The 12,372-nt window shown below is 37.8% G+C and overlaps 1 pseudogene; it reads right to left on the bottom strand.

Moving 5' to 3' along the window:
- Positions 1-733: 733 nt before the first annotated feature.
- LOC119916782 lies at positions 734-11,304 on the bottom strand (annotated as a pseudogene).
- Between the last annotated feature and the right edge of the window lie 1,068 nt (positions 11,305-12,372).

Genomic DNA, 12,372 nt, shown 5'->3' with positions numbered 1-12,372 from the left:
TGTGCGTAGATGCAGAGTTTAAACCAGTGGTTTTCTTTTCAGTTTGTGGTAGATTTAGAAAACTGAATATATAAACTCCATATCTTACTCCAATAAAGACCAAAATTATCACGAAGAAAGATAGCCCAGCTTTACATACGTAAAGGATATGTAGTCTGTAAAAATGTATGTTGGACAAACGTTTATGTGTGTTTCTCAGAATCTATTAGTCTACCCTCATTGATGTAAAAACACCTCTCAGTAAACACACAATTATTTGACAGCACCACAAACTACAGCCTCCAAAATAATCATAAAGCTAAAGTATAAGCACCTCAAACAGGACATTACCTTCATGAAGCTATTTATTGCAGGGATCTTAGATTAGACTGCCTTAGATTTAGCAAGGCATACATAAACATCCATATTTGGCAATTACTTTTTGATATTTAATTAATTATGTGAGCATGATGCATAATACATGAGTAAGTCTGGCTTCTTTTTCTTTATTAGTAAACTTTAGAGAGCAATATCTTCTTATCTGGTGACGTATTCAGTACTGTTTCTACTGTGCATTAATTTAGAGCGGTGATTAAACTTGTCCCATTCTTTGCCTCCAACTCTTCAGTTATTTCTTTACATGTTGCGAAAGAATAATTGCCAAAAACAGCAATAGATATAGACATATTCATCAAACATATTTTATAATATACGCATACTGCACAATGCAGGAGAAAGAACAAATGACTCAGTCTCCTTGATTAAAGCTTTTATACATAAAACATACGGAGTCCCAGGTTTACAGTTGTGTTCAAAAGCTTACACGTCTCCCTCTCATGTACATAATCAACATTAATACACTCAACTGTGTAAATAACAAGACAGGAAAGACAAAACAATCATTCTTTGTACAAGGCAGGTATGTTTTTGGCTGTTTTTAAGTAGAACTGAAACCCAGAAAAGGGTCAGACCGATCTGTCTGTTTGCAGATATTCTTCATGTAACTGAATTTCACATGTCGTAGGTTTTTAGTTCAGGATTGTGATATGATGGAAGATGCTCCCTAATTAAAGTGTGGACTGGGGAAGTGCATTTAACTCATTCATGTATATTCATTTAAAAGCAATAATTCTCCTATATTGAAGAGTTCATAATGTTCTACAGTTTTGGACACCCAGACCCAAGAGACACAGTGGTCACAGTGGTATTTTGGCAGAAAAACATACATGTTATAAAATAAACAATGAAACAAAAACATTAATGGACAATCATTATTTACATGAGTCCCAACTCCAAGATGAAAATGCTCTTTATCATCTGGAGATGGGGGTCGGGACGCAAACAAGGGATTGCAAACTAAATCTGAAGGGTTGTGAGATGATTGACCAGGGGAGGAAAGCATGAAATGTATTTCTGCTACATAAAGCTTTTTTTCTTGAACAACTGGATTGTTTATACTGTAACGAGCAGGCTAACTTCCGGTTTAGCTGCTGGTGTGGCCTTTTCAAATGTTACTGACCGAATGGATCACAAGTCTGATAGCGAAATGAGTCATTTTGCCCGGGTTGTGATGGTCAGATATATTGATTCACTGTGTTACAGCCGCCGTTTTGGCCGTTAGTAAATGTTACTTTAAAGCGCGGGGTACTTCCGGTCGGCTCGGAGGCATTGCGAGGCTACCCAGCCGACCAATCACAGACCTTACAGTCTGCACCGACTTGACGTGTAGTTACATTTTGAAGGAGGTGCACGTCAGGGGATGGCGTAGGGGACGGCGTAGGGGACAGCGTAGGGGACAGCGTAGGGGACGGTGTAGGGGACAGCGTAGGGGACGGCGTAGGGGACGGCGTAGGTGTAGGCTACAGGGCTACGCCGTCGATTTGACACCGAAGTATAAATTGCACTTCACTGTAATTCAAAAACAATCATCAAAATCTAAAAATTCTCCACCACATGTCGTTTTTTTAGTCATTTGTAAAATCATAATACTTGTGCATAAATTCTTTAGGGCATGTTTGTAATCTTTTTGGTAAATGCTGAAGACCTTCCTAAAAAAGATGATATATCTGCTGCTGGCATGAAAACAACAGCGCTGCAGTTGATACACTCAGCTGTCTCCTAGAAATATCTAACAACTGAGAATATATATTTGTGTTATGTTTATGTTGTTCTGCATTGTTTCAACAGGCACTGTTTCATTTGTGTCACGAACTGAAAAAATGTTGAAGACCATTGTAAGGGCAGTGATGTTAGAAATCTTCAGGAGGCATACACCGTCCGACCAGAAGTCCTCAGAAACTTCTGCGATATGTCAATAAAAGTGTCCTTGAGTAAGACTTTGAACTTCGACTGAGTCGCTCTAAATATGAGCATCAGTTGTGGATGTCTTTACTTAAACAGGCCAATCTCTCTCCCCGGTCAGAGCATGGTGGTCTCAGTCTGCAGGATGGACTGGGCTCTGGAGTTCCTGGGAAACTGAGAAGAGTTTTCGGTGCCGTTTCGGCTCACTGACATGGCGTGCAGCTGGTACTCCCGTCCCACGTAACGCTTGAGAGATAAACTCCTCCACGTCCTCCGCAGCTCGCTCTGGACCTTTTTATACACAAACAAAGAGTTTAGTGTCTGTGAAGCTGAAAATTAATTCACTAAATTATGTCTGGAAACCTGTGTGAGTAGACTCACCTCGCTGTTTAGGAAACAGTAGAGGATTGCCACAATTAGACCCTAAAACACACACACACACATTCACAACTGTTACTGATTAAGCATCATCTTATAGTTCTGCAAAACGAGCTTCAATTTGAAAATAAAATGGCACATTCTGTACTAACAAAAAGGCTCCTGACAATAACTTTCAAGTTTTGTTTTCAACTGTATATTACCTACAAAACATTAACATTTTAGAGGGCATCTGCACTTAAGAACTGAACATTTGAGCATCAGATTTGGTTTAAAGTCAGACCTTTAAAAGCCTCAATGTGACCAAGAGATGAACACAAATGAAAACAAATTAAGACTAAAACAAACAATCAAAAGAGTTCATGTCGGTCCAAATGTGGACAAACTGCTTCAGGAAATGTCTTAACAATTAATACAGATCATACTGTTTATCTACTTTTACGACTTCTAAATAAAACCCTTAACAATCAATGAAGAGGATCCGGTCTATTAAATATTGTAAAAGTTCTGTCTTATTCCTGGTTCACCTCCAAGACAACAAACGATCTATTCGACATACCTCAGAAAGTACAAAGAGGTCCACAGTATGCTTTGGTTACTGTAATAATATCTGGAAGTGCTCTGCGGACAGAAGCCACAACCCAACAATATGTTTACCTGGAATGATCCGAGGCCAAGTTCAAAGAAGATCTTGATCTGCTTCATGGTTTTGTCCGCCGGCTTCATCAGGTACACGAACACCACGTAGTTTATCCCAAACAGAGGGATCAGCAGGAGGGTGGACTTAGCCAGGCGTCTACAGAACATAAGACAGAGGTGCGCAGACATCAGGAACCCACAGCTAAAGTAACACACAGTCAGTACTGTGCAAACAGTGTTTTGAAGCGCTTCAGTTATTGACTTTTTTTTTGTTGTTGGAGTGTGTTTAATGCATTTTGTTCTTTGTCTCCTCCAAAAAAATGTAGGAAACTGTTTATAAAAAAAAAAATCTGGTTTTAATTACCAGAAGCATTCAGGTCTTTGCTAACAGTAACAGGACATTGTTATTGTAACCCACAGTTTACAGTGTTCTCTAGTAGCAACAAACAAGACACAACATTTACATTTTTAAAACCAAAAACTGCATTTACAGCCAAAGTATGTCAGAATATTTCATGCTTATTGTATGATTAGTAACAGTCACATCTGGCATAGAACGAAGACGGAGTGAGGTGGACTTTATGTTTATTTAAATGTATTATTTATATTTGATAATTAATTAGTGATTTAGCTGACGCTTTTATCCAAAGCGACTTACAATTGCTATATATGTCAGAGGTCGCACGCCTCTGGAGCAACTAGGGGTTAAGTGTCTTGCTCAGAAACACATGGTGGATGTGTTGCAGCGGGAATCAAACCAACGTCTCCCATGCCAAAAGTATGTGCTTAGGTACTGCGCTATCACCATGGTTGCCTAACGTAATGTAAAAATCAAATAAATAAAAGGTAAAATATGTCCTGGTGTTCTGGGAGCGTACTTGTATTGCGATTGCTCATTTCCTCCGACGTCAGTGCAGCGCAGCTTCTGCACCAAGATGCGGATGATGCTGATGAAGATAATGAAGTTGATCTTGTAGAGAAACACAAAACAGGGAGAAAGAGCCCCGTTAGTAAATGTCTGTCTTCAACACCACAAAGATCTAATTTAGAATACGTGAAATCGTAAAAGTACAACAACGAAATTTAATTTCTTTTAGAGAACTGATTTTTAAATAAACAGTGGCATCATGTAAACAAACTGGCATTAAAAGGGTTAAAATGATGAAAAATACATGATATGATATTTGGTGTATGATCAGGGCAGATGTTGGTCAAAAGATTTAAGTCCCTGAAAGTGGAAAATAATTTAATGTATAATTGTTTATTGCAGTTTTCTTTTGTCCCTTAACATCTCCAGAGCTATATTTCTTTGTAATATGACACAGCACAAAAAAGTGCATGATCTTTGACATATACCAGGCTCTAAAACATCCACTTTGCATTCATTAAACATTTTTTAAAACTTTTTTTGTTTTCGCCATTAAGAAAAAACAATGGCACTGTGTAAAAAACTGTCATTTAAAGGGTAAATTCTGAAAATGAATGATTATTGGGTATTTATGATCAGGGCAGATGTTGTAAGTAATTGAAAGTAGAAAATATTAATGTATAATGTTTTTATAAAAGTGTTTTGACATTGACATACGTCATTATTACCGCGGCACAAGCGCCACATCTTGCTTTGGTGTTCTGACTGATCATCTGCTTGCAAACATGTTTAGAAACAAACTGCTGAATGATTGAACGTTATCTAAACGTTATCTCTGTTTTTAGATGTGATGCCAAAGACCGACGCACATGCACTGAGATATCATATTAAGTTATTAAAATGTCTCCAGATGTTACTGTTGAGTTTACACAGCTGGTTGATTAAAGTCACACAAAAAAAGATGCTGAATGTTAATTGTTATATAGTTTTGTGAATCTACTGTATAGTTTCATAGTTATTTATTTATAGTTATAGTTATTATTATAAATTCCAACTGCAATGAAGTGCTTTAGTTGATAATATAAAATGTGCATTTTTAAATAAAAAAGTTACTGAACTCTTTAAAAAATTACAGTATGATAAGATGTGGAGCAAAACTCACTGACAGATGCCACGATGGGCCAGTCGATCAGTCTATTGGGGACAGGGTTGTCGTTCATCTCCCAACACCTGAAAATAAGAAAATAAATCTGTGAAGTTTTTATAGTTTTTTAGTATTTGTAAAACCAGAGCTGGCTTCCTTTTAAGTAAACTAACAAGCTGCTATAATGCCTTCAACAACCATCAAAGGACCGACTCAAAACACCAAATGTCTGTTGCCTAAAGGTTCTCCAAAATGTTTTCTTTTGGGGAACCAATGGGCCTCATTGTAAATTAGTGGTTGTCAAACTGGAAGGCAGGCAAAAGGGTGAGCGAGTAAATCTGATTCATGTGGGAGCCACGAACGAATGAGAGTACTTTCATGCTAGCAAGGTTCAAGTTAGCAAGATTTTTTTAGAAGAAAAGTGAAGATAATATTACAAAGAATCAAAGATCCCTTTCAGACATATGAACATACTCATACTGTAATCCTATTTATACTGTGAAGGGAAGCAACACTTAATATAATTTCATGAAATCTAGAGGTTGTCAGCCTCTAGTGGCTGACAACAGTGTTTGCATTTTAATAAACAAGAAGGTTGTTTATTAAATGCAAACATTTTGCAGCTGTGCAGAGCAGGACGTGCACACTCACCTCGTGTCCTCCATGTTTATCCTACATATGATCCACGCAACCATGAAAACAAAAGGGATTCCTGGGAGACAGAGGAGAAAAGTCTGTTTAGATTCTCCGTCTGCCAGACACAGAACATCCACACAAGGTGCCACGCAGGGACTATGAGACTACTGTACACACACAGGTACATGAAACAGCTGGCGCTAAATGGAATGCATTAGTAAGGGAAGCGTTGGTTAAGTGGTGATGGATGGTGGAAGAAGGTGGCAGCAGCTGAGACAGAACGGGACTGAGAGGCCAGGAGACTGTTTAAGACCAGACCTTTCTTGCAATACACTGATCTGCTTCACCAGATGATGATGTCTGTCTGTCTGTCTGTGCACGTGTCAATGTACGTGAGTGTTTTTGTACGGTACCACTCTCATGTCCCCGTGTGGTAAATATGAAGCTACAGCTAGTTAGCGTAGTTTGGCACAAAGTAACAAAAGGAAACAGCTACTGTTTTGTTTTTTTGTACAAATCAAACAAACAAAGTGTAACATATAACTTAGTGGGCTTTAGAGCTGCTGGTAGGAGGATAAATTTACCTTTAGCCCGAGCCAGGATTGCTGTTTTCCCGTTTCAAGTCTATGCTAGACTAAGCTAACAAGCTGCTGGCTATAACTTCATATTTGTCATGGTTTTTGTTTATTATTTCCTGTTTTATTTTGAAAGCATCCTTCCTCATCAGTCTTGTGTTACTTTACTTCCTGTTTGTGTGTTTCCCCGCCTGTTTGATTGTCTGGGCCTCTCTTTTCACCTGTGTCTTGTTATCACTTGTGTATTTTAGTCTGTGTGTTCCCTTTGTTAGTTGCCGTTAGTTTTTTTTCTGATGCTGCCACTGGTGGGAAATAAAGTCAGACGGTTCTACATATAGTGGCTTTAATCTTTTAAATCTTATATATATGTACTAATATATGATGTACTGTACATCATATAAAAAGTGATCAAGACAAGAAAAATAACAACAAGCAGCGTTGGGCGGGCCCTTGCACGTGTAGTGCGTCGAGGTGTGAGGCGGCCATGTTTTGTTAGAAACAGCTTATTCCTTTTACCAGTGTGTGGCCCTATGACGTTGAGTGAATATTTTCATGTAGGTTTTCAGGATGGGACTGTTATTGACCATGTAAAGTTTGGTACAGATCTGAGCATTTACACTGAAGTCATATAAATAACTGTTTTAACAACAGGGACCTCACACGTTTCGTGCTGGGCCCTAATTAACTATTAATAACTAAACTATTGTAATATATTAAAGAAAAATAAATATTGGTATGCGTTGCAGAATATTTGTGAATTTCCATGATTTCAAATACTTTCTACAAATCGTGCTCGCCCTGCTGGAAACAGGCTGTACAAATCCCCTGACTTCAGCCATCAACGTGGTTAGAAAATATTCAGAACCACACTAAGAAAGACCCAAGCTCCTGCTGTTGAGCTGCCTACCCCAGCCGATGAGCATGTAGATGGAGAGGCGGATGGAGTAGTTGTGGATGACGAGCAGCAGCGTGTGCAGGTAGAGACCCTCCACCCAGCCAAGAAGAAGTTGGCCATGATGAAGTAGTTGAAGAACACCAGACGGCCTTACAGCCCACTACAACAACATATTTGTTTTTAACACTCACATGCAACAACAGTAAAGCTGAATGTAATGATAAATAATGTAATGATAAATAATGTAATGATAAATGTTTTTTAAGACATGAATCAAAAAGACAAATAATTAAATATTGAATTTAGATACTAAGACAAAGATTCTCCTGGTTTTTATAGAGAACACAGTAAAGCTTGAAGGAACTGTTGTCATTATACAGATTTGAACAATGAAATTCAGTGGTAGGCCCCTCCATAGTACACATAAACAAATATATATAATAATATAACAATAATTTAAATTAGAAAAGAAAAAAAAATAAAGTAGTAAAGTGAATACAAGCAGCCTATAGGAAGAAATAAAAAGGCAAGCTAAACAGTTATGTGCTGTATATAAATACATACAGATACACATACTTGTATATCTATATTAACATATACATACTGTACATATATATATCTATACATACATACATACAATATTTCACATATATACTGTCCGTAGTGTATACATTACACATGCATATATCTATATACATATATGTACACTGTAGTGTTTATATTTACATATATATACGAACACACATATTAATACATATACATATGGTTCAAACTAATTGTATTAGATCATATTAGACTGTCTATTTTCATTTTAGGAAAGCTCCTCTTAGGAACGGTAAAAATAAATGTGTGTGTGCATGAAGTCACCAGCGATGGCTGCGTGCTGCAGTCTGTGTTTTCATCGGCTGAGAAGAGCAGCGTGTCCTTGGCCAGCACGGCCACGGCTCGCAGCATGAACGACACAAACAAGTTCAGATGGATGTAGTTCCTCGTGCAGTGCAGCCTCCTGCATGTACATACACACACACACACACACAGGAATGTGTAGAAGTGTGTTTACAGAGGGTGTCGGGGTGTGAATCCACTGAAGGATGTGGTATCTAAACATGCTGATAGCAGCCGAGTGAACCGCTGGAGCTGATCCAGACTGAGCTGCAGCTTTCATCACACATTTTTACAACACGCTGTTATCTCCCTGAGTACTCTGTGTGTTAGGAGACATTCATGTGTTTAAGAGAGTCTACTGAGGTTTATATTATATATCCTGAGTAAATCCTTAACAAATCCTGAAAGTGTTAGGTTCTAAGGTTAACACCTTGCACAGCAAGCCTGATGTATTCCTCAGTAAATGGGGAGACGACTCTAAACTGTCGACCATCATCATACATTTCTATTAAAATAACCTTAATTATCTGTGTTTGCATAGAAAAAAAAAAACTTTAATTAATTTACTTCACATGGGGGAGAAACACATGTGAGCTTAAGATACTGTTTCTGCCAGATGAGTTATAGTTAACTAAATGATAATTGGTCATTTTTGATGTCTTACGTGTGAGGGATGTTTAAAACGAGCAGATCTTGAAACCATTCTTGATGCAACCTTGACATCGATGCTCTTGAAACTCTCTTTCCCAGACAGAATCATCACATCTTATAATGACATACCTTATTCTGCAGACTGTGGAGCAACCATGGAGCACTGAACACATCCATTCAACAGATTATATTATTATTATTATTATAGTTTTCAGACTTAAGACAGTGTTCATTTTTCACAGCTAGATATGAAAATATAGCTATTTATACCGCAATAAAAATATTTTGAGTATACATTTATATTACAGACAGAAAGTGATCCACAGCCGAACATTCATACATATCCACACAGAGATTTGGGGCTCCTAGGGTTTGCTCAAGGATACTTAGACATGCAGATTGGGGGAGGTGGGGATTGAGCCTAACTGCAACATTTAAACACAGTGATCGACCTATCTGACGTATTTACTATGTTGCTTTGCTAACGTCTCTGATAAATCAAATCCACCCAAAAGCATGATCTAGTTTTGGATAAGCTCAAGCTTTCATTTAGGAAAATTAGGTCTCCAAATTCATTTAAGTGAAAGTGTGTTATTAATATTATATGAAAGCATAAACATGCATTTTAGATGAATGAGATGTAAACACTTTGAAATAACATCATGAAAAAAGAAAACATTCATCATGTCGCTGCAATTAAATTGTATATTTTCTACCAGGAAGTTATTGTAAAAAACGATCGGTTCTATAAAGGCATAAACAAAGGACATTAACCTTTACCTAATTTGTTAGAACACAGTGCCTTCGCTCTGGGTTATTTGAAAAAGGTGCGTCTGTCTGTGTGCACACAAACTGTATTTATTTATCTGAGATACTGAAGATGCACCGAGCATCTGCGAAAAGAATCTCAGTTTGAACACCTTGTCTCACTTGTTTAACCGGCGTGGTCGTGTGAATGGCGGGCGGTGTGTGTGGCGTACGTGTGTCTACCTGAACAAACAGATGACGATGGTGCTGGTGAGCAGAGAGATGAGGGTCAGGCTGTGGCCCAGAGTGGACAGTATCTTCACCACTTTGTAGAAGACCAGCTGGACACACAAACACAGAAAATAAATGTTAAAGGAAAAGCTAAGGCTTGAAAGGCTCCTTAACAGTCAAAGCTCGCCATTTTAATTGCATTCTTTGATTTAATTTTATATTAATCTATCTTATTACATACAAATAGCACTTTAAATACAAATCAAACAATATTTCCTGTTGTGTAGTCAGCTCTTTAATTTCTGTAAAAACACACTAAAGTGTAAAACTCTTCTGTTACAAGTGAAAGACCTGCATCAGAATCAGAAACAGCTTTATTAGACATAAACCTATATAAAAATTATGAAATAAACAAGATATACAGGTCATAAAAGATAATAGAGACTACTAGCATTCAAACTTGCTCAGCATCACAATAAACTAAACTATATAAAAATGTTTATTTTAATGTAAATGTACACATTTCTATGTTTACCTAACTGCTCAAATAGTAAATGTGTCAATCAATTAAGTCGCAAATTCATGAACGAACCTGGGAGTGTGTTTGGACAGAACCCAAGCTTCAATTTTTAAAATTAAAAGTAAACAAACTCTTTTTCCAGATTAAACTGGTCTTAACATGACAGCTACACACTGTAGGCAGTGGTAGAATAAGTACCTCAAACTTTACTTTAGTAAAGGAGGTAATAACAGTGTAAAATATTCTGTTACAATAAAACTCCTGCATTACTTAAGTAAAAGTCTGTTAGTATAGGCACAAAATTAAAGTACCAAAAGTAAACAAACTCATATGGACCATTTTAGAACATATATATATACCGGATTATTATTAGAGATGCATTAATGTGTTCATCAGTTTAATGGTGCAGCTGGATAAGGTGGAGCTAATACAATAATATATCGTAATTTAATAGTTGATTTCTATTAACTAGTAACTGGTGACTGAAGCTGTCAAATAGATGTCATGGAGTAAAAGTAGAAAACTTCAGTAAGGCAGTCGGTTGAAGCCACTTGGAGGCGCTGCTCTCTGTTTTGTTAATCTACACATTAAACAAAATGGCTGTGTGAACATTATTGTTTACTTCTCCAACAAGCAAACAAAGCTGCAGCCTGGTAACTGAAGAGAGGAGGAGCCTTGTGTGGTCATTTTGAGAGCTGAAGAGGAGGGAATAATAAAAACCCCGTGGCCAATCAGAAACAAGTATTCTCAGTGTACCTGAAAACCTCCTTTTACCTTTAAAACAGCACACATAAGTCCAGGCACATTTTCCCACCGCCCAACAAGGAGACTGAAGGACGAGACAGCAGCACTCATTGAGCTTCTGGTTTTTAAGAGTGGAGACGCTCTTTTACAATAAGAGCAGGATTCAGGATGAGTCTGGTCTATGTCAAAACAGCACAAACTCTCCATAAACTCTTCAGGCCGACACACAGAGATGGATCTGGACTTTAGAGTTGTGTATTACTGCTCTATTTCTGTGTGTGTGTGTGTGTCGGTGTGGTGTTCATCGCTCTCTCGTCATCTATAAACAACATTCCCCCCGTCTGACACACACATCTGGCGATTAACTGGACATTCACCACACTCACGCATCTCTCAGTAAAATATTTAGACCGTGCATGAGCACGCGCACATTAATGTACACCAACTGTAAACCTTTTCACCTACTGTTAACCACATTTAAATACACTCGCATGGAAACATTTGCATGTGTCAACATTGTGCATGCCTCCCAAAACTATGCATACCAACGTTAAGTAAGTGGTTAACGTTGCTGCTGGCTTAAAGGGACGGCGGCTGGAGCAGGGGCGGCTTTATAGGGAGGTGGCCTAACTGACACCACCACTGCTTGTTATGTCCGGGGGGTAGTCATTCTCTCCCGAGATACTTTGGGTTTAGATTATTATATGAAGTATTGTTGTTTAGTTAATGTTAAATAAGATTACATTTTTTGGAATAAGTTTTTAGTTGGTTTTGCTGTTATTTGTAGTTATGTAGTAGTGTTGTTGTTGTTAGTCTCCCCCTGTGTGTCAAAATTGGTCTGATCAGCCAGTTAAAAGCCCCCTTTGTTTCTCTTGTAGTAGGTCAGTTGTATTTTTGAGTTTCTTTGTTCAAAGCTTAAGTTATGTTCTGTTTATTTGACCTTTTTTTTTTTTTTACAGGCCCAACCTTGTCATAAATTTTTGGGAAAATAAAAATTCTCTCGTGACTCCTCCGCCTGACTGCTTGGTCCCTAACACGTCGTTTTTCTGGTGAGGACAGTCTCTATTACACATTGACATGTTCATTTCTAAACAAGCACATTTGTCTTTCTATATATGCGAGGAGCCTCATTAACATCATGCATGCCCCCGGCAGCTAACTCCATTCTTAACCTTGACA

Source organism: Micropterus salmoides, unplaced genomic scaffold (assembly GCF_014851395.1).
Source record: "Micropterus salmoides isolate LMB-PRFRI ecotype aquatic unplaced genomic scaffold, ASM1485139v1 Ms_hic_scaffold_2177, whole genome shotgun sequence".
Lineage (NCBI taxonomy): Eukaryota > Metazoa > Chordata > Actinopteri > Centrarchiformes > Centrarchidae > Micropterus > Micropterus salmoides.
This window is presented reverse-complemented; position numbering and strand designations above follow the sequence as displayed.